Source organism: Silene latifolia, chromosome 9, assembly GCF_048544455.1.
Source record: "Silene latifolia isolate original U9 population chromosome 9, ASM4854445v1, whole genome shotgun sequence".
In the NCBI taxonomy this organism is placed as follows: domain Eukaryota; kingdom Viridiplantae; phylum Streptophyta; class Magnoliopsida; order Caryophyllales; family Caryophyllaceae; genus Silene; species Silene latifolia.
Genome location: NC_133534.1, coordinates 11,420,647 through 11,444,329, shown reverse-complemented (window position 1 = coordinate 11,444,329; position 23,683 = coordinate 11,420,647).

The window sequence follows — 23,683 nt, the reverse complement described above, 5'->3', positions numbered from 1 at the left end:
ACACCACCGCACCCAAGACCCACAACTTTTTTTAAAACAAAGTGAAGTGAGTACCCTAAGGACACCACCGAAGGGTTGGCTAGTACTTAAGCTGACCCCATACTATCAAAATAAGTACCTGAGGTCATGCCCCAACTTGGATATAAATCCACTAGTCAGGAACACAAAGGCTATCAAGCAGTGAACATATACTCGTCAGAGACTATAAAGACCTATCTATGATGAAGGCCGAAATACTCACCTAGGACCTAGTCCCAGCTTGAATACTTTAGCCCACACCACACACGACTCACCACACAAGTCAATTAAGACACCCACTTAACCATAAGAGGGCAAAAAGTCCTACTTACCAACATAAAATCTAATATTCTATCATGTGAAAGGCTATATTGTTCCGGGTGTAATTCCAGAGCAAGTATTGTTACCACCCGTGGCTTGTAGAATGATGTCTTGAGTTGAATCCCTCTTGTCTTTATCGTTCCACTCGGCCTCTCCTGCAACAATGAACGAACTGAGGGCTTGGCTTTGTGCCAAGCGTACTCACTCCGACGCTCAAGTCAGTAAACTTAGAGGGATAAGTTGTTGTTACTTGGCTAAGGATGTATTGTAGAGAGATAAGGAAGATATTACCAGATGAATAGTGATTCTTAGGTTAATTTGTGGATCCTTTGTAACACCCGCGAATTTTTCACTTTGACATTTATAATTTAATTAACCGTTCTATTGTCTTATTTATATTTTTAATTATTTAATTTAATTAATTACATTATTAAACATGATTTTTATAAATATTATATTTTTAAAGCTTAAGTTATACAAAATAAATATTTTGGTCGGATAATAATGATAATAATAATAATATTTCCCGTCTTGAGTTGTAGTGGGCTTGAGACGTAATTTCTAGTGCATATCGACTCAATCTTGCATGTTGGGCCTAGTATGACTAATGGGCTCACATACTACTCTTTCCTCCTCATAAATATCATGAAGGAAACCCTAGAACACACCTCCCTCCTCAATTTTTCAGCATTCATCTTCAACCACCACCACCATTTTTATACATTTCTCTTACAAATCTTCAAAACTCCATAACTTGCTCAATTCTTGTCCAAATCAAGTGATTTTCGCGCCTATCTCTCCCTCTAATCGCCCTCCATCTTTCTAGGTAAGAAAGAGTCCGACTTTCCTCCTTATAAAGAGCTGTCGAACCATTTTACACTTGGTAACCTTTTTCTAGTTTCGATTCTTAGTCTTATTTTGTGTTTTCTTATGTTTAGGAGAAAGTTTAGTTGACCCGAAAGTGGATTCTTGAAAGGTAGACGATTCTATTGTGGATTAAAGAGCTAAAAGGTAACGGTGATGGGTTACTCGACATTATGTCAATTTAATGTGTTTATATGTTGTGGTTTATTCTTGTGTTTGTTAAAGTATGAATCTTTACATGTTTCACATGTTCATTGTTAGATAAATTGGTTTGTGAAACCGTCTTATGGTTGTTTGAGGAATTTCTAGTCTTTTGTCACATGTTTGTTCAATTGGATTAAATGGGTTGTTTACATATGTTAATTAGAGAAAAATCCGTCTTAATCATGCTTAGTTGACATGTTTAATTGTGTCATGAGATTATTTATTGGATTAATATTGTAAATGATGAAGTTGGTAGTATGGTTGTTTTGAAATATGTCTTAAATGGTGAATTAGTATGTGGGTATGTTGAGATCTAAGCTTTTGAGTGAAAAAGATGGAATCTTTATGTTGAGTTTACCTTATTAAGTCTTATTCATGAACATGGAGTAATTTATGAATGTTGTATGTTGTGGATTCTTGTTTTTAATTGTATAATTGTTACTTGGAGGTTGATTATGTGTCCAACAATGATGTTGAAGCAACTTTGGGTAAAATTGGTAGTGTGTTGGTTGAATTCCTTCATTATAATGGTGTTATTTAAATTCTGGTGCAAATGAGCCAAGCTCATCCTTGACAAAATTTCGAAAAGTGACATTTTAAATCTTTGTAAAGTTTGAGCTTGACTCATTGTGGACAACATTCATTTTAAGGTTGTTTTCTTATCAAGTGACCATCTACTTGGTTAAGTTAAGTGTTTTTATACGTTATGTTGCACGATTTACTTCATATGCTTCTTACTCTTTGTTCCAATGCTCATAAATGGCGCGGGTTTGGTCCCCACCCTACTGGGAGTTCTCTTATGGTTTCTCTTCACTTATAACTTCTATTAATCATTTATTTAATTACGCATCCTTCTTATGATTGGTAAATGGTCAATTTAGGATTTGTTTATGTTATGATAATGCGAATTATTGTTGTTACTCGTATTTGTGACCGGAGTGTGACGATTTACATTGTGTGACTACTCGACATTCCTTATTTGTTTGCCCTCGGACATTGGGTCACGATTAGGTGCCATTGTTTCCGAGTTGGGCTATCTTCCTTCCGCCTCTTCGGACTTTGGGGTACGGCTAGGTACCATTGTTCCGATTTGGGGTTACTCGACCTTGGGGCACGGCTAGGTGTCATGGATCGAGTCTTGGATACGATTTGGGATTGTATGTCGAATCGGGTGTCGTCCATCCCGAGAGTCTGGCCAGATTTAGACTAGGACCGTATTATGATCGTCGTCCTACCAGGAGGTTGGAGTCTAGGGGTTTGTCTTGTTTTGAGTCAATCCTTTGTAAATGTCTTGCTTGTTACGGTCATTGGCGTGTTCTTATATACGAGAGTGCACGTCTTCTATGATTGTTTGTGAGAGTCTTGGTCCTATCGGATACTAGTGGTGAGATGCAAGCCTCTAGTTGCGATATGATCGCCTGGATCGATGTTCCCATCCGTTCTTATGGTGAGATGCAAGCCATAAGTATGAATGTGACATTAGTAGCCACGTCCCGTGCTATGGTTGTTAAGAGGTTTTCAAGTAATGGCTATTGGTTTCCATCCATGTATTTTCTATTCAATTGATCCGTTGTTTACCTTCTTCATATGATTCGATGCCTAATCTCATATCCATGTTTTGGTTACCTTGAATGCATGTTTAATATAATGTACCATGCCTATCTCATTAAGAATGCAATGTGCCTATCTCATTATGATTATCGTTTATATTCCCTTGTTCATATTATTCAAGTATGATGCATGATCAATATGTTTAATTAAGTTCTTGCTTATGTGCATTTTGACATATTGTGGGGGAGAACCCGAGTTACTCCCCACCGACCGTGGCGTTCATCTTTACATGAATGACAGGTTTGTGATGCAGATTATGGGGAAGACGTGTGAGCTAGCGAGAACGTTGAACCTTGGACCTTAGTTATAGTTTGCTTAGACTCACCTATCGTTAGACTTGTGTTTATTCGTGGGATATCTTTTCCCCAACGCACTTCGTTTTTAATTGTAAAACTTATTCATTTTACTTTTCATTTTCGTTTGATCACTTATGGTGAATTTCACACTTTAAACTTTAAAGGTTTTAAAAATCCCTTATTTTCCGCTTAGATTTAATAGTTCTTTTAATGCCTCATCGAGGGGTGTCACGATTGGTATCGAGCATATGTTGCTCCCGACGCACACACGTGTACCCCGAATTTAAATTGAACTTGACCTCAAATACTAAATGAGAGATGGGTAGAATTAAGGACCTAAGTTGGTAGTCTCTTTGTGCATGCTATTTGTTAGGTGCTAACATGGTTGACTCTTTTGGTGTCTTGCGAAGATGGTACGACCAACCAAGGTGGAGAATACTATCATGGAAGCTCTTACTCTAATTCTTCTAATCAACGAAATGCTAATGCTCAAGTTAATCATCGCTCTAACCGCCGTGGCAAGAGGCCATTTGTGCCCTCATCCTCGTCGTCTTCTAGCAAGGAGAGGTTGGCGCCGAGAGTCCAAGGACAAAGAGTACCAGACCATGGAGGACAAGAGCCAATAGTGCAAGAGCCAAAAGGACAAGTCCCTACATCTACTAATAGGCTTAGGGAGAACCGCAAGTGCTTCAAGTGTGGGCAAGCTTATCACCCCGGGATTGGATGCTATGATATGCCCTTGAAGTGTTACCATTGCAAGAAGCCCGGACATCTCTTCAAGAATTGCCCCGAGAAGAAGACTACCCCTCCTCCTCTCCCTCATGCTCCGGAAGCCGAGCCAAGAAGAGTCATTCTTGTCGAGAATCAAGTCGGAACCGCCGTTCCTCCCGACACCGTTATGGGTGTGTTTTCTATCCTTGATCCACCTTTCCTTACTTTTATCCCGCGATGCTCATCCTCCCTTTCTAAACTCCCTTTTGCTTTACCTTGGAAGCTAGTTTGGTACCCACCCGACCTATCCTTCGTTTTTGTTTCTTCTTCCATCACATCTTGCTTGTGGATTTCTTTCTCTTGAAGGGTGTCTTTACCGTCTTGAAGATACCTCCCTCTCTTCGAATGCCTTGTCATATTCCCTTGTCTTTGTGCTTCTATACCTTTCGCAACTCTTATCCCATATCTTGGGAGTTGTCTTTGTACCTTTTCTTCTCATAAGACCCCTCATGTACACCTTCATCTTGGCTTTATGGAATGTTAACTTTGGTCGAATAATTTAACTTTTGTGGAGTTTGTTTGTGTTTGACCCTTGACCCTAGTTTTGAGAGGTTGTGACGTTAGAAAGGCTTAGGTAGTGTGATGAGACGTGCTTAGTGATTCTTATACCTAGTTCCTTGATAAAGTGAGTATATTTGATTGGTGGAATTCCTTGTGTAAGTGTGAGTTGTATATGTTACTTAGGCTATGGAACTTGGCTTTGTTGTCTACGCTTGGGATTTGAAAGCTTAGTAGGTTAAGCGTTGTTACCTTAGGAGTAATCATGGAGTAAGGCTCATGATATGAGCTTGGAAGAAAACCCATTTTTAGATGTTAATGATCCCGTATAGATTGGGGATGTGATTTGATATTAGTTGTCCCTTGAGAATTTTGTGGAGGAGTCTTTGTTAATTCGTTCTTTGGTTTTTAAAAACATCGAGGTTGTGTCGAGAACTTGAGATAAAGAGATGTTGTTATACTTGAGTGGTAGACTTACTTTAGGGAGATCCTAATATGTGATAGGATAGGTGAACAATGAATCTAACCAATTTATCAACCCTTAAGCGAGCGTTTATTTTTACCTTGATCAGTCATAGAGGTGTAATCCTTTAAGAGAGACTTGCATATAAGGAATGAGATGAATTGCCTTGACCCTCATTTTGGAATTTGGTCGTTTTGTTATGATGGTACAATATCCTAATAGGCGTGACCTTGTTAGAGAGAACCTTAAGTCTTAGAAAGCGTATGGTTTAAGCCTTCAAAATCCCCCTTCGTACCTTTAATCATCTTCCTTCCCTTCGTTCATACCTTGATTAGATTTAATTCTTAAGTATAAAAGTTAACTTGTATTTTCCTTGCCTTGAATACCTCTCTAATTCTAATATCTCTTACTGGTGTTAACTAGTTACCTTTATTATTGACTCCTTTGATCTCACACCTTGTCATGTTCTTGTATCCCTTTGAAATTTCCTATCATTTCTTGACCTAGTTATTGCTCTTGTTTCTTTAGTGGAGTGATGGCATTGTTGGCTACGTTGTAGAGTGAGGGAGATGCTCTTTGAGGATTCTTTGTGAACCTTGATTTCGTCAAATTGGATTAGTGGAACTCGAGTTGAGTTGGGTAGGAAAAATTGTATGACAAACCTATTTAATTTTGGTTGGTGGTCTTTATGATTTGGGGAATGTGATCATCTATGCTTGTGAATTCGGGTGTGAATAAGATTTTGGTTTGGAGTGTTAGAAAGTATAAAGACCTTGAGATTTTGACCTTTGATTAAGGATTTTACCATAGTGAGAACTCCTAGTAGTCGATAGTTGGTTATGTGTGTAACTCTGTTAGTAGTTTTGATCTTTTGTGGAAATCGTTTATAGATGACTTATATTTGAGGGTTATGGAATCACAATTGTGGTGGAGTGACTTGACCCACGGGATAACATAGGAGTAAAGTGTGCAAGTATCTTGAGGAAATTCTTGGGAGTTATGTGGTCATGAGTTACCGTTCAGGATGACTTTGTTGTTTGAGATTTGACTTTCTGGCGTTTCCTTGTTGTTTAAATTCCTTCCTCCCTTAAGCATGAGCATTTCCGTTCATACCTCTCTTCTTCGCTTCATCATGCTCCTCCTTTAAATTTGATACTCGTAACTTGTGAAATTCAATCTTTGATATCCTCGTAGACTCGATTTCAACACTTCTCCTAGGAAGTTCATCATAGCTCTTTTGTTGGTTAAGTCTGAACCCTCTTAGCGTACCTTGTTTTCATGATATCTAAGTTCTCTTCATTTCGTACTATTTCTAAACATTTCAAGCTACCACTTTTGATCCATTGTTAAAGTTTATGTTACTCTTACAAAACTATACCTATTTTAAAGGTTTGAAAATGGAAATTTGATTTAGTTCTCCTTTTGTTCTATGGGTAGGACTTCTTTTTATTGTTTTTTTTTAATTGCTAAACCCGAGCTACTTTTAACTTTGCTCAATTTCTAACTAGCTTTGATCTACTTATGATTTCGTTGTCAAGAATTTAATATTATATTTTCAGGAATTTGACTTCCTTTTGAATTTAGAAATGAAACCTCTATTTCTATTTTGACCTCTGCAAAAGAAAATTTGAGTGAATTGCCTTTTCTTTTGATTTTGACGTCGATCGGATGTTAGAACTCGTTATTTGACGTTTAATAATTTGTTCTACGCTTGTCGACGAGTTACTTTTGTCTTAGATTTGTCTTTGACTTGGAAAGTTAGCGTTCTTGTGTGCACGACAAGAGTAATTTCGTTCCATGAATGAGACTTATACTTTTGAAAACTCTTCATTAATGTTTTTGAAAGTATTTTGATTTTCGATTTATACAAATGTTTTGCTTTTGACCATATCTTTGATTTGGAATGTGATATTCTTGAATACGTAACAAGAACACTTCCGTTCCTTTGATGAGAAGTTGGTCCTGTTGGAAAATTTTATTTGGAACTTCTAAAAGAATTTTAATTCTTACAAGCAAGTAACCTTTTAATGTTTTGGTTACCGATTTTAAAAGTTCAGTTTTACTTTTTATAACCTTCTTTTCTACCTTCAAGTTTCGAGGGCGAAACTTTTTAAAAGATGGGATGACTGTAACACCCGCGAATTTTTCACTTTGACATTTATAATTTAATTAACCGTTCTATTGTCTTATTTATATTTTTAATTATTTAATTTAATTAATTACATTATTAAACATGATTTTTATAAATATTATATTTTTAAAGCTTAAGTTATACAAAATAAATATTTTGGTCGGATAATAATGATAATAATAATAATATTTCCCGTCTTGAGTTGTAGTGGGCTTGAGACGTAATTTCTAGTGCATATCGACTCAATCTTGCATGTTGGGCCTAGTATGACTAATGGGCTCACATACTACTCTTTCCTCCTCATAAATATCATGAAGGAAACCCTAGAACACACCTCCCTCCTCAATTTTTCAGCATTCATCTTCAACCACCACCACCATTTTTATACATTTCTCTTACAAATCTTCAAAACTCCATAACTTGCTCAATTCTTGTCCAAATCAAGTGATTTTCGCGCCTATCTCTCCCTCTAATCGCCCTCCATCTTTCTAGGTAAGAAAGAGTCCGACTTTCCTCCTTATAAAGAGCTGTCGAACCATTTTACACTTGGTAACCTTTTTCTAGTTTCGATTCTTAGTCTTATTTTGTGTTTTCTTATGTTTAGGAGAAAGTTTAGTTGACCCGAAAGTGGATTCTTGAAAGGTAGACGATTCTATTGTGGATTAAAGAGCTAAAAGGTAACGGTGATGGGTTACTCGACATTATGTCAATTTAATGTGTTTATATGTTGTGGTTTATTCTTGTGTTTGTTAAAGTATGAATCTTTACATGTTTCACATGTTCATTGTTAGATAAATTGGTTTGTGAAACCGTCTTATGGTTGTTTGAGGAATTTCTAGTCTTTTGTCACATGTTTGTTCAATTGGATTAAATGGGTTGTTTACATATGTTAATTAGAGAAAAATCCGTCTTAATCATGCTTAGTTGACATGTTTAATTGTGTCATGAGATTATTTATTGGATTAATATTGTAAATGATGAAGTTGGTAGTATGGTTGTTTTGAAATATGTCTTAAATGGTGAATTAGTATGTGGGTATGTTGAGATCTAAGCTTTTGAGTGAAAAAGATGGAATCTTTATGTTGAGTTTACCTTATTAAGTCTTATTCATGAACATGGAGTAATTTATGAATGTTGTATGTTGTGGATTCTTGTTTTTAATTGTATAATTGTTACTTGGAGGTTGATTATGTGTCCAACAATGATGTTGAAGCAACTTTGGGTAAAATTGGTAGTGTGTTGGTTGAATTCCTTCATTATAATGGTGTTATTTAAATTAAGTGCAAATGAGCCAAGCTCATCCTTGACAGAAATTTCTGAAAGTGACATTTTAAATGTTTGTAAAGTTTGAGCTTGACTCATTGTGGACAACATTCATTTTAAGGTTGTTTTCTTATCAAGTGACCATCTACTTGGTTAAGTTAAGTGTTTTTATACGTTATGTTGCACGATTTACTTCATATGCTTCTTACTCTTTGTTCCAATGCTCATAAATGGCGCGGGTTTGGTCCCCACCCTACTGGGAGTTCTCTTTATGGTTTCTCTTCACTTATAACTTCTATTAATCATTTATTTAATTACGCATCCTTCTTATGATTGGTAAATGGTCAATTTAGGATTTGTTTATGTTATGATAATGCGAATTATTGTTGTTACTCGTATTTGTGACCGGAGTGTGACGATTTACATTGTGTGACTACTCGACATTCCTTATTTGTTTGCCCTCGGACATTGGGTCACGATTAGGTGCCATTGTTTCCGAGTTGGGCTATCTTCCTTCCGCCTCTTCGGACTTTGGGGTACGGCTAGGTACCATTGTTCCGATTTGGGGTTACTCGACCTTGGGGCACGGCTAGGTGTCATGGATCGAGTCTTGGATACGATTTGGGATTGTATGTCGAATCGGGTGTCGTCCATCCCGAGAGTCTGGCCAGATTTAGACTAGGACCGTATTATGATCGTCGTCCTACCAGGAGGTTGGAGTCTAGGGGTTTGTCTTGTTTTGAGTCAATCCTTTGTAAATGTCTTGCTTGTTACGGTCATTGGCGTGTTCTTATATACGAGAGTGCACGTCTTCTATGATTGTTTGTGAGAGTCTTGGTCCTATCGGATACTAGTGGTGAGATGCAAGCCTCTAGTTGCGATATGATCGCCTGGATCGATGTTCCCATCCGTTCTTATGGTGAGATGCAAGCCATAAGTATGAATGTGACATTAGTAGCCACGTCCCGTGCTATGGTTGTTAAGAGGTTTTCAAGTAATGGCTATTGGTTTCCATCCATGTATTTTCTATTCAATTGATCCGTTGTTTACCTTCTTCATATGATTCGATGCCTAATCTCATATCCATGTTTTGGTTACCTTGAATGCATGTTTAATATAATGTACCATGCCTATCTCATTAAGAATGCAATGTGCCTATCTCATTATGATTATCGTTTATATTCCCTTGTTCATATTATTCAAGTATGATGCATGATCAATATGTTTAATTAAGTTCTTGCTTATGTGCATTTTGACATATTGTGGCTGGGAGAACCCTGAGTTACTCCCCACTGACTGTGGCGTTCATCTTTACATGAATGACAGGTTTGTGATGCAGATTATGGGGAAGACGTGTGAGCTAGCGAGAACGTTGAACCTTGGACCTTAGTTATAGTTTGCTTAGACTCACCTATCGTTAGACTTGTGTTTATTCGTGGGATATCTTTTCCCCAACGCACTTCGTTTTTAATTGTAAAACTTATTCATTTTACTTTTCATTTTCGTTTGATCACTTATGGTGAATTTCACACTTTAAACTTTAAAGGTTTTAAAAATCCCTTATTTTCCGCTTAGATTTAATAGTTCTTTTGATGCCTCATCGAGGGGTGTCACATCCTTTCCTCAATGAAGTTTGAGAAGTATTTATAGACTTCCACCTTTTGTCACGTAGTGGCCAAGTGGCTAGCAGGTGGAAAGACCGTTCTACCCTCGGCCGATGGACCCATGGCAGGCCGGCCGAGGGTCTTGGATATGAGTACGCGGACATGTATCCCGGCTGGCTAGTTGCCAGGCCGATACCCAAGTGACAGGCCGATGGGTTGCATCGGCTAGACTGTCTAAGTCGTTGACTTTGCTGTGGATATCTTTGACCTTGCTCAATGTGTTGACTTGGTCAGCGGTGCAGAATATGCCCCATCAATTTGCCCCCAGCGTAGTCTATGCCGTGGTATGGGCTCCGATGTATGTTGAGCGTATATTCTGCGAAAGAAATTTCTGAAACTTTTTCTGTATCGGCTTCTTCTACCTCGGCCTGGTTCTGCTTAGGCCGTACCATATCCCCCCTCCACATGGATGTGTAAAGGGCATCCGATGTGGAAAAGAAAGTGACGCTGGCCGAGACCAGGGTTGGGAGTGCCGGTTGTTTTTGATTGCCCCTAGGCCGGTGCTTCCAAGCTTGGTTGATCATGTGGCCGGCGGAGAGCAGATACCTAGGAATTTGTTGAGGAAGATGAATAGGCAGAGATATGAAGGGGCGTGTTGAAGACGCTTGATCACTGTTGCATTGATTGACGTTCGACTGTTGCGACGATTGACATTCCGTGGTTGCATGTCCGACACGTGTCTGTTCGCTGATTGGCTGACGCTTCATGGGCTATTCTCTGATTGGTCCCTCTTCGTGGGCTTTTCCCTATAAATAGGGCAGTTATTCCGTGAAATTGGCCACCAATTTCATTCTCTCCAAAATTTTCTTCTCTCTAAACTTTCAAGGGCTTCTTTGTCTTCTAATTTTCAGAGTTGTTACTCCGGCGAGTGTTTTTTCTTCAAGGTAAACAAACAAATTTCCTCACTTCTTATTTTGTTAAGTAATCATTGCTATCATGTCTTCTGCTGACGCTGGGACTAGCACTTCTGCGCCGGGGGGTTCCCCGTCGCGTCTTGATGGGGAGGGGATACTAGATGCCATCCCGATAAGGTTTGGGGTCCTAGGTCTCCTTCTCCCGTAGTTGATCCTCAAATTTTGGAGGAATGGGAGGATGACGATGATGTCGATGATGACGCAGACGATTTTGGTGGTGATGCTGAAAAGGCTCGTCCTAATGAGGGGAGGCAGTACGTTATGGATCACGGCGACGCCTGTAAGGTCCGCCTTGACCGTGCTTGGACCCATAAGTTCGCCAGTTGTTCCGGCGAGAAATTTTTCGAGGGCCATTTTTTCTTTGGCAGGGGATACAAAGTTGTTATCCCTGAGGAGGGTCAGGCCGTCTGTTGCCCTCCACCGGGCTACACCGGCGTGTACATGCGGCACTTGGAGTACGGGCTCCGGTTTCCGCTGAATGAGTACGTTATGGCCATCATTAGGGCCATGAACGTTGCCGTTGCCCAACTGCACCCGTTGGCTATGAGGACCATAGTCGGCTTTGTCTGGCTTTGTCTCTTCAAGAGAGAGGCCCCAACGGTGAATTTATTCCGCCGACTTCATCATCTCCGCCATCGATCTCGGCGCGTCGGATGGTACGATGTGCAAATAGAGCAGGGTTATGTCTCTGTTGACAAACTTACTTCTTGCAAGGACTGGAAAGATCGGTGGGTGTACGTTAAGGTGCTTGGATGACTATCCGCCGCCCCGCTCCTTTCAAAGACACAAGTTAATTTGCGGTGTGAGACTAAGGCGGAGCACGACGGATGGGTCACCCGAAAAAGCTTAAGATGGATGCCAGAAGGTCCCTCTTAAGGAGGATGAGAAGTCGCGATGAGGCTCTTTGAGGCGGACAAGAGTGGGGTGCCGAAAAGATGGATTCCCCCAACGCAGATCATCCTCCAGGATGAGCCGCTCTGCCATGTCGGCCTCATACCGGCCCTAGCACAGGGTGAGTGGGGTCGGTGTGAGGCCCATCACCGCTCTCAATGTTCTTGTTTCTCGAACTTCGATTTATTTCTTCTACTTAACTCTTGCTTTGTTTCCTTCGCAGACCACTTTGGACCGGACCTGTCTGAGGATATCCTCCGGAGAATGGGGTTGCACAAAGATAAAACCGTTGCTAACTTGCATCCCAAGGCTCTAACCCATGACCGCAGGACGTCGCCGAATGATCTCATGGATCAGCAGCTGAAAAGCTTGAATGTGGTGGAGGCCCAGGCGAAGGTTGTTAGTAACATGCCGCGCCATACGCGAAAAACAAAGTCTTCGGCGGCGATGGCGTCGACATCAGTTCCACCTCCCATTCCCCCTGTTCAGAAGGAGACGGTGGAGATCGTTGATATCACCAATGGGGAGGACTCTGATGAGGAGGGGTCTCCCCTTGTCCGTAAGAGAAAGGAGACATCCTCTACCGCTGTCGTTACTTCTGCTGCTGGCGAGGAAATGCGTCCTCCGGCCAAGAAGGCCAAGCATGGTACTGATCTATCCTGTGGCTCAGATTTAGCCGGTTCATTAGGCGCTGCCGATGACAGGCTCTTTGGCATGTCTATGCATGTTGATACTGATGCTTTCGTTAACTTTTGCAGATCAGCCGCTGTCGGTCGTCGCTCTTAATGAGCAGCGGGTGGAGAAGAGCCCCGTGCAGGCTGGTGATCAAAACGTCACTATTGCCCCTTCATCCCAGAAGGCTTCCCAGCAAGTGTAGGCTGGTGATCAAAGTGTCACCATTGACTCTTCATCCCAGAAGGCTTCCCTCTCCCAGCTTATAGTGGAAGGCACGAAGGCGATCAAGGAGTCGGCGAGGTGGAACGAGGCGACCGGTGCTCGTATCATAGAGCAGGAGAAAGTCGTGGCTCAATCTGTTTTTGAGCTTAATGCTACTAAGAAGGTGGCCGTGTCGGCGCGGTCGGATCTCCTCAATGAGCGAGAGGCTTAGGGGGGATGCTGAGAGGGCGCTCTTGGCTGAGAGAAAACTCAGGGAGGACGCTGAAAAGGAGGTCCTTGCTGAGAGAGCCAAGGCCGAGGCTGCGGCGGCCGAAGCTGCTAAACTGTTGGAGAAGTGTAACCTTGTTCAGAGGCACGCCGACCTTTATCTCCAGCAGAGGAACGAATTCAGGGGCCAGTTTCAGATCCAGGGGAAGGTAATTCGGAGCAAGGAGGCCATCATTAGACAAAAGGAGGAGGACATTGAGATGCTCCAGACCTCCATGCTTCCTGATATGTGCGCCCAATACCGGGATCTGGCCGAAGAAACTGCCAGGGAAGTGATTGGGGAGCTCTTTCCCCTTGATGGTTCCTTTCCGTGGGGCAAATTTGACGAGCTGTTTGACGATAAGCTCGAAGCTAAGGAGAAAGCCGTGGAGGAGAAGGCCAAGGAGGCGGTGAGGGTGAAGATAGAGAAAGAGGCGGCCGCGGAGAAGGCGGCCCTTGCTGAGAAGGCTAAGGCGGCCAAACAGGAAGCCGAGAGGATGAAGGCAGCTGAGGCTGCTGAGGCTAAGGCTGAGGCTGCTGAAGCTGAGGCTGCTAAGAACGCTGCTGGGTTGCCCATCGAAGAAGCTGCTGCTACCGCTGCTGATGGCAAGCAGCAACAAGCATAGGGAGACGGGCGGTCGTCACCAGGCTCACCCGGCGTCTCGGATAGCTTCAGCTGTTCGGGAGCCAATTATTAAGCCTTCCCTCCCTGCCATTTTTGGCGCTTCAAATGATATCTGTAATCTTTTGCTTTTCTTTTCCTTGTATTTTGTGCAACTTTGGTAGGTTGTGTTTTGGCTTATCCTTATGGGGACGACCGTCGTCTGTATTCTCCTCACTTGTAACTTTGTTATCATTTTTAATAAGAGTTCGTTTCTTTTGACTTCGGCTTGGCCGAGGTCTTTACCTCACTTTGAGTTTCCTTGCGCTAATAGTTGAGCGTATCAACTGTACTTAGCGTCTTCACTTTGCCTCTGGCTTGGCCGAGGTCTTTTTTCGTCTTCGTCTGAGTTGTCTTTTCGTTTCCGCCTCGGCCTGGCCGAGGCAGTCTAGAGTGCGCATCCCAACTGTGTTTAAACGCTTTTAAGGCGTTTTGATCGTTTATGCGAGTATCAACTGCGCTGGCCGTAACTGCCGCGACGTCTGCTTCCTGAGGGTGATTGCCGCTCTTGTCGGTGTGACAGTGTGAGCCAGCGTCTGCTTCTTGGTAATGACGGCCGTGGCGTCTACCACTTGGAGTGACTGCGACGGCGTCTATCTCTTGGGGTGACTGCCGTGGCGTCTACTACTTGGGGTGACTGCGACGGTAGTCTACTTTTTATTGATGACTGCCGCTCTTGTCGATGTGACAGTGTGAGCTGTCGTCTATTTCTTGATGACGGCCGTGGCATCTACCACTTGGAGTGACTGCGACGGCGTCTTCCTCTTGGGGTGACTGCCGTGGCGTCTACTACTTGGGGTGACTGCGACGGTAGTCTGCTTTTTGTTGATGACTGCCGCTCTTGTCGATGTGACAGTGTGAGCTGGCGTCTATTTCTTGATGACGGCCGTGGCATCTACCACTTGGAGTGACTGCGACGGCGTCTACCTCTTGGGGTGACTGCCGTGGCGTCTACTACTTGGGGTGACTGCGACGGTAGTCTGCTTTTTGTTGATGATCTAACTGCTCTTGTCGATGTGACAATGTGGGCTGGCGTCTATTTCTTGATGACGGCCGTGGCGTCTACCACTTGGAGTGACTGCGACGGCGTCTACCTCTTGGGGTGACTGCCGTGGCGTCTACTACTTGGGGGTGACTGCGACGGTAGTCTGCTTTTTGTTGATGACTGCCGCTCTTGTCGATGTGACAGTGTGAGCTGGCGTCCATTTCTTGAGGGTGACTATGGAAAAATGAACACTTCGGTGAAACACTTGATTTATTCATTAGATTTAAACATGCGTCGGGGTGTCTACAGCTGTCTTGGACACCTCCGCCGCTATACAGAGTTTTTCCAGAGGTTATCAGTGTCCTCGTGGCTCGTCAAAGACACACCCTCCTTAGTCAGCCGTCGGTCGCCTCCATGAAGCTGCCCTCTTGTTGCAAGGATGGGCTTTTTCCCTTCTCTGATTTCTTCGCCACTTTGAAGGATTGCATGTTGCACCCTATGGCAGATATCTGGACATTGACCATTTCGTCCTTTTCGTCCTTGGAGACGAGCTTATGCGCTTCCCCCCGGTCCGAGACATACATCAGTGTCAGGGCCCGGATGGACATCACCGCGTCGGCCTCGCTTAGCGTGACTCGGCCTATGAGAACGTTGTAGGCGGACGAGCCGTCAATGACCACGAACTCAGCTAGGACATTCTTTGCCGTATACCCCTTGCCGAACATCACCGGCGATCCCGATTGACCCAGTGTGTACCAGTAGGCCCCGAAAAAGTCAGTACAGGGGGCTGGTGCGGGGGCTTAAGTTTTCAACCTTCAGACCGAGGTTGAGAAAGCATTCCCTGAACATGATGTTCGTGTAGGCGCCTGTGTCAATCAGGCACCTCTTGAACAGGTGGTTGGATATGTCCAAGTGGACTACAAGTGGGTCGCTGTGAGGGGCGATGACTCCCGCATAGTCCTTCTTCCCAATAGTCATGTCGGGGATGTTGGAAGCGGGGACCGCTGTGTTGGGCACAAAGTTGATGGCCTGATACAGATCGTTCAGGTGCCGTTTGTACCCATGAGCGGTCCCACCGTTCTCGTTGCCTCTGATGACAACATGGATCACTCCTATCCGTTCAAAGACGGATTTCTTATCTGAACGGCTGGCATCAGTCTTTTGGCCTTTGGCCACATACTTGCCGAGGCTCCCCTTCCGGATCAGCTCTTAAATGGCATTCTTCAGATGCCGGCAGTTGTCAGTAAGGTGACCGGTGTGGCCGTGGTACTCACAGTACTGACTCGTGTCTCCGTCCCCCTTTGGCTTGGGAGGCCTTTCCCATTTCTGGCCCTCGTTCTTGCTCAGGGCGAAGACCTCCGCGGCCGATACGACCAGGGGGGTTCGATCTTTGTACCGATGCTGGTAATACGTTCCCGAACTCCCTCCGGCGCCTGCCGAGCTCTGTTTCTTGGCGGACTTGTCAGACCGTGACCTATTATTGTCGCGGCGTCTTTCACCAGATCGTGACCGATTATTGTCGCGGCGTCCTTCATCCGGGTTGTCCTCCCTGCGGCTCTTCCTTTCTGAGGGTTTGGCCTCGCTAGGGCCTACCCAGGTTTTGTGATAGTCCTCCACTTTAATGGCTTGATCGGCCATTTCTGGCGGCGTCAAGGTCGGGCCGCTTTTTGATGAGCTCGTTTTTTAGGTCTCCCCTTGGGAGGCCTTTCATCAGCGCGAAGGCTGCCAGTTTGCTGTTCAGCTCACGAATTTGCTGAACCTTGGCGTCGAACCTCTTTACATAACTTCGGAGAGACTCGCCTCCCTCCTGTCTGATAGTCAAGAGGTCCGATGTCTCCACGGCCCTCCTCTTGTTGCAGGAATACTGGGCTAGGAACGTGTCCTTTAGGTCGGCGTAACAGTATACCGACCCGTCGGGTAGCCCCTTGTACCAACTCTGTGCCATCCCATGCAGTGTCGTTGGGAAGATTCGGCACCAAACCTCATCGGGTTGCTCCCATACTGACATGTGAGACTCGTAAGCCTCGACGTGGTCGGTCGGGTCACCTTCCCCTTTGTATGCTATAGGTGGTAACTTCAGCTTAGTCGGCACCGGGGTATCTAGGACGTAGGCGCTGAGGGGCTGTCTGACCACATGTCGAACGACACGCGGCGATCGGCTCCTCGCATTCCTAGTCCGGCTTCTCTCCTCGTAGCGAGAAGGACTTCTCCTCCGACTCTGGTGAGTCGGGCTTCTTCTCCAACTCTGACGAGTTGGGCTTCTTTCGCTCCTCCGGGGTGTGCCTCGTTTGTGCCGCGGCGACGCTGTCTTCTCACGAGTGCGAGAAGGACTTAGGTCTACCACGACCACTTTGGGCTCCTCCGGTGTCTTGACAGGGTCAGCTTCTCCTAATGCTCCGTTCAAGTTTCTTGGGGTCACATTTTGGGCCCTGGTCTCCTGGACGGTTTCCGCCGCTCTTGTCGGCGTGACAGTGTGAGCAGGCGTACTCCCAATTAGGTCCAGGAGCATCTTCAGTTTTGCTGCATCAACCACATGTCCCATGATGGTGACCTGGTCGGCGACGTGAGTGTTTGGTATTATTGGCATTCCGTACTCCGGTTGAATCACTTGACCGGCGGAGGGTTGCACAACTCCAGATTTGTGGACGGTATCATCTTGGTAGAATTCGGTTTCGTCAGTCACGAATGCCTCTTGTTGTTTCGACATCTTCTTGGCTTTTGGGGTGAGTTTTTTGTGTGTATATTTTTTGTTTGGGAATGAATGTGACTAGCTTCTAGTGTCTATCCCCACAGACGGCGCCAATTGTTCCGGGTGTAATTCCAGAGCAAGTATTGTTACCACCCGTGGCTTGTAGAATGATGTCTTGAGTTGAATCCCTCTTGTCTTTATCGTTCCACTCGGCCTCTCCTGCAACAATGAACGAACTGAGGGCTTGACTTTGTGCCAAGCGTACTCACTCCGACGCTCAAGTCAGTAAACTTAGAGGGATAAGTTGTTGTTACTTGGCTAAGGATGTATTGTAGAGAGATAAGGAAGATATTACCAGATGAATAGTGATTCTTAGGTTAATTTGTGGATCCTTTCCTCAATGAAGTTTGAGGAGCATTTATAGACTTCCATCTTTTGTCACGTAGTGGCCAAGTGGCTAGCAGGTGGAAAGACCGTTCTACCCTCGGCCGATGGACCCATGGCAGGCTGGCCGAGGGTCTTGGATATGAGTACGCGGACATGTATCCCGGCTGGCTAGTTGCCAGGCCGATACCCAAGTGACAGGCCGATGGGTTGCATCGGCTAGACTGTCGAAGTCGTTGACTTTGCTGTGGATATCTTTGACCTTGTTCAATGTGTTGACTTGGTCAGCGGTGCAGAATATGCCCCATCATATATAAATGTCTATATACAGCATACAATCCAACAGAAGCCTCAATACTAATTTCTAATTCTAACAATAGTAATCATATTAAAGGCTTCAGGGAATCTAGGGCCATTTCTACAATACAAGACACTATTAAATTCAATAAGCTATACATGTGAACTAAAGCTTGATAAATGGCCTAAAACAAGAAAAAGGCTGATTATCTAAATCATTCAACCGAATTTTTACCCGCAACCCCACCTGCGACAGTGCGGGTCAAATTGCGGTGACCAATCACTCAATTAACTGACATCGCATCAGTCAAAAGGACTAAGACTCAGTTTTCGGCACAATCAACAAAACATTACAATTATCGCTATAAAATTCATTTTGTAAACTATCCTAACATGTGATAACTATTAATATAAGCACAATTTTACCATTAACATATTTTTTTATTACTAGAATGATTCAATTCAAATTACTACCCATTTGTTACTTATACTAATCATAACATTAATCAACCTAAAATGATGAACAAAGCTTGGAAAACCGCGAAACAAGCAACAGACCGACCCGGGCCAACCGTGGGCTAGCCGTGGGCCTGCCACGGGCCTGCCGGCCTGCTGCCCGTCCCCCTACACCACCATTTTTTCCATTTTTATTTAGTAAAAGACCGTCTGAACATTAATTAATCGTTCCCAATTCAACTTTGTTAATTTAAACTAACAAAAGGCATAATTTAAGCTAACAATTGACATGCATGCAACCATTCTAAACATGTGAAAACTAATTCTCAAACAAAAATTCACCAAACATACAAAAATCAAAAACATGTGACGATCTTTCGTCGAGTAACTCGAAATATGTTACCTTAAGCTAGAAAAAAGAGTAATTAGCACCTCAAACCCAAACCCTAACTAGCAACTATTCTCTATCTTCAATAATATACGAGTCCCCAAACTCGTCTTCCAACCCTTCACCTAAATAAACAATAAAAACACAAAGATAAGTACATAAAACCGAATTTCCGAAAATTGGTCTTAAAAAAACTTCAAGAAAACTGAAATTAGAACATACTAAGTTGTAGATCTCGGCGAGGGGATTCCGGAAAGGTAAATTTCGTGAAAATCCGATAAGAAACGAAGGAATTATGGCCAAAACAGCTTGAATTTGTGAAAAATGTGTTTGGTTTGTTTATCATAAGGTAGAAGATGAAGTTAGAGGAAGAAAAATCAGAAAATAGAAGGGGAAGGGGCTGACCCGCGGGAAAGGGAAGAGGAAAGGAAAAGAGCGGGATTTTTAGTCGGGATTTTTACGAGTCGGGTTTGACTTGTTTCAATAATAATTAAATCCGTAAGTCAAACGCAAATTCCGACAAGACGAAAGTTCTTAAACACGAGATTACAATAAAATTGAGTATTCAAACGACCCATTTCCAAATTCGTTTACCCAACGTTCAAAAGAATTGTCATTTCCCCCCGATACGCCCTTATTTCGAAATAAAAAGTTTTACACGGTTTAAACTATTTTTAAACATCTCGAAACTATCAAAATAAATACTTTTCTTCAAAATATAGTAAAATTATATTTCTTTGAATTATTTTTACTTTAAATACATTAATGTCAAATTTTACTTGATTAATTAATTATTTTCGAAATATATTAACGGTCCGAAATTACGGGGCGTTACATTAACACTACATAAAATCAAATAATCAAGTAGAAAATTAAAAAGATCCAAACTTTTATCTTCACCAAACATTTTATTCATACCAAAGTTGGCTGGTGTGAGTGGTAAGGGCTCTCATCTCTTAAACAAGTGGTCAGGGGTTCGATATTGCCCCAGCTGTCGGTAGGGGATACACCCAAAAAAAAAACCAAACATTTTATTCATTGAGAAATCACAAACATGGCTATCAATTCTACAAATTTTCGCTAACATTAAAAAAGTTTGAAACTTGCAATCTTTTCCAAACTATTTTTTTTTCAAAAAATTATATATTTGTTTTATTAATTAATTTTCTATTTATAACTAACGAAATTATAATTTTTCAAATTTTTTGGTTATGATTTTTTTTTTTTAAGTATGTTATCGCAAAATAAACTTTATATAAAAATTTATGAAACTATTTTACAAAATATCATTTCTCAATATTAGGTAGAAATTAGTTTAGGTGAGATTTTGGGATATTTTTGTGAGAAAAATACAAAGGTTGGATTGTTATTGTTTAAGTTCAAAGGTTGGGTTATTTTTGATGACATATTAAAGGTTGGGTTATTTAATTATTTTTGTTAAATTCACCTTTAAATAATGGAGTTTATTTTCGCAGTATGACTTTTACTCATTTTAGTATTTTTACATCAAAAGTAATATGGTCACAACACTCACAAGCGTAATGACATGACTAAAATGCGTACTGCGAAGATCATGACCCTTAAATAAATGAGAGAAGATTTTTGTAAATACTAAACATTTTACATTTATTTCGTCTATCTAATTAACCGTATTAAATTTAGGGGGCGTTTGGTTGGAGGTCTATAAGAAAGGGAAAGGGAAACAAAGTTATTGATTTCCTTTGTTGGTGTTTGTTTGACACAAACAAAGAGAATGACATTCCCTTCCTTACCCCCCACCCCCCAAGGTATGAGATTTCATTACCCTTGTTACCCTTCAACCACCATACATACGACTCCCACCACACCCGTCACCATCAAGACGCCACCGCCACTATCACCACCACAACCACAACCACCAAAACCACCCTACATAAACCACCACCACAACACCACCGCCACAACCACCATGACGCCACCACAACCACCCCACTACCACCACCACCACCACCACGACGCCGCCACAACCACGACCATCACCAACACCACCATAACCACCCCACCAAAACCACCACCACAACCACCCCACATAAACCACCACCGCAACACTACCTCCATAACCACCATGACGCCACCACAACCATCACCACCACCACAACCACCCCACTACCACCACCATCACTACCACCACAGCCACCCCACTGCCGCCACCAACACGCTACCGCCATCGCCACCATCACCACCACTACAACCGCCCCACCATAACCACCACACGTACACCAAAACAAACCACAATCTACCACACTTCATTTTTTTGATGTAACCAAACAACTAGTTAAGTTTTAGGTAATCCCTTACCTTTCCCTTCCTTACCCTTTCTAATTTCCTTTCCCTTTCCCTTTCTCTAACCAAACGCCCCCTTAATGTGGATATACTTTAAGCATGATTTTTTTTTCCGATTAATAACGTTTTAATAGGGCAGTCTCGTGATATCAGACTAAGGAAACAGCCAAGCGTAGAATTATGATTGTTTCAATTTTTCACATTTAAATATCAATTCTTGTTTATTAATTTTTCTTATTACTGATTATTGTATTTTTGTTGCCTTATGTGGTATATTACGTTGTTTTCATGACAACGTTAACTTAATTGTCTTGTTAATTTACGGAGGTTGAACATTATAATTAACATGAGAGAATAAGGCATTGTTTGGTTGCCACTAGAAATGTGAGCGAATTCGAAAATCCCATGAATTGGTAAAAATGAAAATGTTTGGTTACCCAAAATCCCATAATTTATTTTTTCCTAGGAATTGCAAACTCCTCCATAATAGAGGAGTTTGATTACCTAGCCTTCACCTAGGTAGTTTGAAATTCCTGTGTTCATTCAATTCCTACATGTCAACCAAACGTCTTTTTAGTAATTCACATGAATTAACCAATTCACGTGTTTTTGAAATTAACGGGAGATTAATTCCATGACAACCAAATGACACCTAAATTGAGAGAGTGGAAGAGTGGAGGGAAGAATGGTGTTCTGAGTAACTTTATTTTAGTTACTAAGTGTAAGAAATTTTTAAAAAAAAGGATATTTATTTAATTTTAACAATGATTTTATCTATACATGTCCATTATTTTTACTAAATAAAGAGAGTCCATTTTTGAAATAATGGTCAAAAATAAAATATTTGGTGTTTTGGGTCGGTTTTGAAAATATTTGTCAAAATGGTGTCCACGTAGGCTCGAGATTTCTAGACCTGAAACACGCCACTACTAATGGCGTGTTTTGTGAAGGAAACACGCCATTAGTGTAATACTCCGTATTTATGTCTTGGGGGGGGGGGGGTACTCTATCGAGTAGCCCTTACTCTGTCGAGTAAGGGCAAGTTGCGAAGTTAAATAGTTTCTGACCTGTTGGGCACTCGATCGGGTAGTCAGGGGGGCACTCGATCGAGTAGAGAAATACTCGATCGAGTACCTTGGGTACTCGATCGAGTGTCCCGATTTATCGGGGTTTTTCTCGGGTTTTGTTAATTACGCGATTAAGGTATTTAAACATATTCGTCTTTATTCTAAATCACTTTTTACAAAACCTAAAACCTGTTTAAGAGAGAAAGCAACTGGTTCTTCTTCCTAATCGCGTTCTTGACAATTCCCGGAGTTCAGACGGTCAGTTTGTATCGTAGTTCGCGTCGTTGGATTCCTTGCGTCGAGGGTAAGCTTCTAGCATAATTTTTATAACGTTTTGCTAGGTTTGGTCAAACCCTAATTTAGGGTTTGGGGGTTTTATGAGTAGTAAGTAATTGGTAGCCTTTATGTGTTATATATGATAGGAGGAGAATTCGTAGAGGAGCCGTTTTGATACAAATTTGTAGATACCGTCTGCGTGTTGTGCTTTCCAGGTAGGATTTCCTACTCAGTATTAGTCCCATAATGGAATGTTGGTGATGTGCTGTAGTTAGTTGTTTGATATGATGATTGTGTTTGTGATGGTGATTGTGTTTGGTTGTCTATGGCTCTCGAGATGCGTTCTCGGTGAGTGAGGGGGTCACTTGCGGGAGTGATCTCACGCCCTAGTTTCGCCCTTCGTGGAACCCGCCACGAAAGGGGATGTGCACATTAATGGACGGGGTTATCGCTCGTACGATGAGCGGGGCTTAAGTGGGAACGGCTGCGGTCCCCCACTGCGGCGGGTCGGTCCAAAGGTGGACGATCGATCGAGATGATGGGAGTTGGTGGTGTGTGTGTGTGTGTGATTCAAATTGTCTGTTTGTCTTATTATTGTTATCTATATTGATTGTGTGATTAGTACGACCCGGTGTTGTTTTGTAAAACTGCGATGATCCATTCGGGGATGGTGAGCGATATTGAGCAGTATAGAGATGAGTACGGGGATAGGCTGGATGGCCACGACATGACGATAGAGTCTTCCGCTGTAGTTTAGCATTTATTTATATTTCAGTTGAGATCAGATAGTTTGGAATAATGTATTGTACTTTCAGTTTGGTTTCGAGGATTGTATTCATCATTAAACTATTTATAATAAATGTTGTTTCCGTTTTGTCTATTTGATTATCATACCTCGGGCGTAGAGATGGTGATGTCTTCATACCTGAGTGGTCCTGGTAAGGCACTTGGAGTATGGGGGTGTTACAAATGGTATCAGAGCGACGATCCTGAAACCTGTAACCAATGAACTTAATGAACATAGGGAGTCAATTAAAATGAACCCGGGGTAAAAGTTGTAGGAGCTAGTGCAAAGGCTTAGGAGACGTCCTAAAGTCGCAAGGGGT